This window comes from Silene latifolia, chromosome 11 (genome assembly GCF_048544455.1).
Source record: "Silene latifolia isolate original U9 population chromosome 11, ASM4854445v1, whole genome shotgun sequence".
Classification (NCBI taxonomy): Eukaryota; Viridiplantae; Streptophyta; class Magnoliopsida; order Caryophyllales; family Caryophyllaceae; genus Silene; species Silene latifolia.
The window spans coordinates 35,658,041-35,663,547 of NC_133536.1; the positions used below are offsets into that span (position 1 = coordinate 35,658,041).

General features: G+C 35.7%; 1 long non-coding RNA gene across 1 annotated transcript; it reads left to right on the forward strand.

Moving 5' to 3' along the window:
* The first annotated feature begins 475 nt into the window (after nucleotides 1–475).
* Nucleotides 476–4,095, forward strand: LOC141614783 (uncharacterized). Its single transcript, XR_012529364.1, has 3 exons — nucleotides 476–548; nucleotides 2,919–3,767; nucleotides 3,866–4,095. It is a non-coding gene; the product is annotated as an uncharacterized LOC141614783 (long non-coding RNA).
* Nucleotides 4,096–5,507: the final 1,412 nt, after the last annotated feature.

A 5,507-nucleotide genomic window follows, 5' to 3' on the forward strand; every position in this document is an offset into this window, starting at 1 on the left:
CGTTCTTAGCCTCGTTAGGAGTTTTTCATACAAAACCGATGATGCTATATTGTGATAACCAAGCGGCCATTCATATTGCAAAAAACCCGGTTTTTCACGATAGGACGAAGCACATTGAGATAGATTGTCATTTTATTAGACAATACCTTGTTAACAAAACCATTAAGACGATGCATGTTCGGAGCAAGGAACAAATAGCAGATTTATTTACCAAGGCACTTGGAAGTGAAGCGTTTAATCATTTGCAGCGCAAGTTGGGACTCGGACTTCCGAGGAGTCCAACTTGAGGGGGAGTATGGAAATAATATCATATAATATCAAATGATATGAAATTATTTGCATGATCATGTAAATATAGTAGGTGTATATTTAGTCTATTATCTTGGCTGATTTGTAGGGATTATTTTCCATATTACGTGAGATTGTTATACATTCGGATGTGAATATATATGTAATTAGTTTTGCCTTGCTAATTAATCAATTGAGAAGTTTTCCTTCCTTCATCTTTCTCTGTGCTTTACGTTTCTTCAGATTAATTTCGTTGCGAGGTAATTCGATTGCCCTCTTTATTTAGTTTAATTCTGATTTCTAACAGGCATATGGTCCTGAAGATTTGTCTTATAAAATTGTTTTAAGGACCGACAAATCCCTCCAGTAGTATCAGAGCCTCGTATGCAATGTTAAAATTGAATTAATTCGTTCACAATTTTATTCTACGATACATGTGAACGTTTGTCGGCTGATTTTAGTTACATGTTTGACAAGTATTGTATTTAGAATATGAGACGCGTGTTTTCATGTTATTAAGAATTGCAGCCGCAATAATTGAATTTGCTTACACGTAGATGAATATATTCTCACGAGTTCGTATGCTGCATGATTGACCATATTCGATATACATATATTAATAAGATTGAGAGTCTTCTTAATAAAGCCTTGCAAGTTGCTTACCTTATTTTAATCAATCTATGTGTAATCTGCAAGTTGAACACTTATAATCCCAAAGGATATAGAGTTTGCTTTTGTATTAAACTGACAAGACTTCCATAGTTTAAGGTTCTGCTAATTATAATACGTAGTTGCTCATTCTTGTACGAGATTTAATTATTCATGTACTTTTTTTCATTTGTTTTCCATTCCATACCCTTTGCCTAGAAACAAAAGAAAACAAACTCTCTCTAATTCTCTCCTCAAGAAATTAATCAAATTTATCAAATACGTCAAATTACAATTATGGATGCTAATTCTCTAATTGATCAAGTAATAATTTTAATTCGTAATTTTATTATTTATTTTATATCAAATTACGGAATCGATTTCGACTAATTAAATTAGGGTTTGTTTAAACAGTCACCGGCGTTGGGGTGAGGGGAGGCGGCCGTCGTCGGCGTTAGGGTGAGGGAAGGCGTCTGTCGCCTGTTGTGGCGGTGACACTGGTGGCAGGGTATGGGGTAAAGAGGGTGTCCATTGTTGTTTTGCATACAGTGACGGTGGTGGTCGGTGTTGGGATAAAAGACATCGGCCGTCGGCGAGTTTAGGGGTGGTGGGTGGGCCGCCGGCAGTGGCGCCGGGGTTGCTGCCTGGTGGTGGTGGCTAGGGTGTATGAACATTGTTTTACGTGTTTCAGTGTTTACTGTTTTTTTTTTTTTTTGTTAATTGTTTTGTATTTTTTTTCCTATTTTCTTTATTTTTATTTCAGTACTCGGACTTCGTGTCTGGTTGGTGAGTGGCGCAAGGGAGACGGCGGCGGTGAGGGTGGTGGATGGTGACTGCCGAGTGGTGGTTGGATGGTTGTAATTAGAGCAATAAAGAGTAAAGAAGATGGGAGAGATTGAAAAAGGTATTAAGATAAAATCATTAAAATAAAAGGGGTATTATTGTCATTTACGTCCATGAATGAGTAAAACTCGTACATGAATGAGCACCACCCTTATAATATATAAGATTATAATATGAGTGTTATTGTTAACTGGTTAACATGTACAACCTAATTTAATTTTAGGTTAATCCTAATTTGATTAGAAGATTAATTTGATTAGTCTAAATTTTATACGTAATCTATATTTTATATATATTATTATCCTTAAACTCATATTTATTTGCGACTAATTTTATAAGATTAAATTAGAAAACACGATTTATGGAAATTGTTTCATAAATATTGTTCATCAGTTTCGAGTGTCGAATTTTGATGAAAAAGTAGTGTTTTTCGCATGTAAACGGCATTCTAAATAGGATTGCATAGCAGGGTCTGCGTTTTAAGGTCAAATTCGAAAGGTTCGATTGAGTTATGGGCAGTTTTTAATTTAAAAATCGAAAATTTAATGTTTTATTAATCTATCTTGAGATTATGTTTATGATATGTCTTTGTTTTAATTTGAGACATGCTAATGTTGATTCCTTTATGTATGAGATGCATATAATATATATTTGTTCATTAGTATGCATTCATAATTGACATATATGTTTAATCCCATAACTTGAATATTAAGTTTATGCCTTTCCAACCTAATGACTGTAATAAACTTATATCATCAAGTGATGGGTCTGCCAAAGTAGAGTATTCTGGTTATGTAAGTTGAGCAGGTGGATAACAGTTATCCACACATGTAGATTGGTTGTCTTAACAAAGTTTTTCAAAACAGTGAACTTTGAGGCATGTAGTTAATATTCATATGATGATTATTTAACAAACTGAGAGTTGTATATGAGATGCAATTAACATAGAGATGTTTACCTTAATCCTTATAATTTGGGCGATGAGCCAAAGCTCACTTAAGTTATAGGTATTTGGGGCCTTGGAATATTGTATGTGTATGAGGGCTACATGTACAATTTTATTATCTTAAAATTGTTTAGGATTCATGTGTTGCATATTTTAACATGTTACTTACACTTGCATATTCATATTGTTGTAGATAATGTCTCATACCACCAATTCATTTTCTCTCTGTTCCCTCCTTGAGAAGGAAAAGTTGAATGGTTCAAACTTCTTGGAATGGTATCACAATTTGAGAATTGTTCTCAAGCAGGAGAAAAGGTATATGTCCTTGAGAAGGAATTACCTAAGAAACCAGATAGTAATGCCCATACCACCGCTAAGAACGCGTGGAAAGAGCATTCTGATGCCAATACTGATGTTTGCTGTCTGATTCTTGCCACCATGAACTCTGAGCTTCAGAAGCAATATGAGAACGTGGAATCGGCATATGAGATTGTTTAAAACCTGAAAGCTATGTTTTAGGAGCAAGCTAGAACTGAAAGGTACAATACTGTTAAGGCTATCTTTGACTGTAAGATGGGAAAAGATGAGCCTGTTAGTCCACATGTCATAAAAATGATAGGTTATTTTGATAACCTTGAAAGGCTTGATGCTGGAATAAGCCAACAGTTGGCTACTGATATTGTGCTTCAGTCCTTGCATCCAAGTTTAAATGATTTTATTTTAAATTATAACATGCATAACTTGGACAAATATCTGAAAGAAATGCATGGGATGCTTAAGACAGCTGAGCCTAGCATTAAGAAAGCTCCTACCTCTAATGTTCTAATGATACAGAAGGGAAAGCGCTTTAAAAAGCAAGGTTCAGATAAGGGTAAGGGTAAGAGTAAAGCAATTGTTGCCAAACTCAAATCTAAGCCTAAGTCAGTAAAGGGTACGCCTTCTGAAGATGTTTGTCATTATTATAATGAAAAGGGGCATTAGAAGAGGAACTGCAAAAAGTACTTGGAAGATGTGAAGAATAGAAGTGTTGCTTCCACTTCAGGTATTATTCATGTTATATAAGTAAATGTTACTACTCGTTGTTCTACTTCTTGGGTATTAGATACCGGTTGTGGTTCTCACATTTGTCGTAATGTGCAGGAACTAAAAAAGAGTAGATCATTGGCAAAAGGTGAAGTGGACCTACGTGTGGTCAATGGAGCAAGAGTTGCTGCTTTAGCTGTAGGAACATTTCATTTATCGTTGCCTTCTGGCTTAGTTTTAGAACTAGATAATTGTTATCATGTACCTGCCATTAGCAGGAATATTATTTCTGTTTCGTGTTTGGACATGAATGGTTTTGATATTCGAATAAAAGACAAATGTTGTTCTATTATGCGTAATGGTATTTTATATGGTCAATCTCATATTATTGATGGACTATATGTTCTAAATTTAACTAAGCAAGTCTATAACATTAATGCCAAAAGATTAAAAACTAATGATTCTAATCCTACTTATCTCTGGCACTGCCGTTTGGGTCATATAAATGAGAAACGCGTACAGAAGCTTCATAAAGATAGACTTTTGGATTCATTTGATTTTGAATCATTTGAGAGATGTGCGTCTTGTTTGTTTGGCAAAATGACAAAAACGCCTTTTACTGGTCACAGTGAAAGGGCGGCTGATTAATTAGGCCTTATACATTCTGATGTTTGTGGTCCAATGAGTCATACTTCTAGAGGTGGATTTCAGTATTTCATAACATTTAATGATGATTTCAGTAGATATGGTTATTTTTACTTGATGAAACACAAGTCTGAATCTTTTGAAAAATTCAAAGAATTTCAGAATGAGGTGCTGAATCAGCCTGGCGAGACAATTAAAGCTTTACGATCTGATCGTGGAAGAGAATACTTGAGCCAAGAGTTTGGTGATCATCTTAGAGGTTGTGGAATCGTTTCACAACTAACTCCACCAGGAACACCACAATGGAATGGTGTGTCTGAGAGGAGGAATCGGACTTTGCTTGATATGGTTCGGTCTATGATGAGTCATGCTAGTCTTCCAATTTCATTTTGGGGTTATGCACTTGAAACTTCTACGTTCACACTTAACAGGTGTCCATCAAAGTCGGTAGAAAAGACACCATATGAGATATGGACTGGAAACGTTCCTAAGATGTCTTTCCTAAAGATTTGGGGTTGCGAAGCTTTTGTAAGGAAGTTAATTCCTGAAAAACTTGGCACCAAATCCGAAAAATGCTTCTTTGTAGGGTATCCTAAGGAGACTAAAGGGTACTATTTCTACAACCCATTTGAGGGCAAAGTGTTTTTAGCTCGGTATGGTGTCTTTTTGGAAAAAGAATTTCTTTCCAAAGGAACCAGTGGGAGTAGAGTTGATCTCGAAGAAATTTGAGAGACACAAGAAATTCCTCCACCTAATGAGGAGGTACAACATTTAGATTTACAAAGAGTTGTAGTTTCTACTCTTGTGGAACCCGCCCTACGTAGATCTGAAAGATCTAATTTTGGTAAGGATCCCGTACGATATGGATTCTTAGTGACTAAGCATCGTGATCTACTTTTGGTAGAGAATTATGAGCCAAGGTCATATAAAGAAGAAATGATGGGCTCTGACTCCGAAAAATGGCTTGAAGCTATGAACTCCGAAATGGAATCCATGTACCATAACCAAGTATGGACTTTGGTTGATCCACCTGATGGTATTAAAACCATCGAGTGTAAATGGGTCTTCAAGAAGAAGATTGACATGGATGGAAATGTGGATATATATAAGGCGC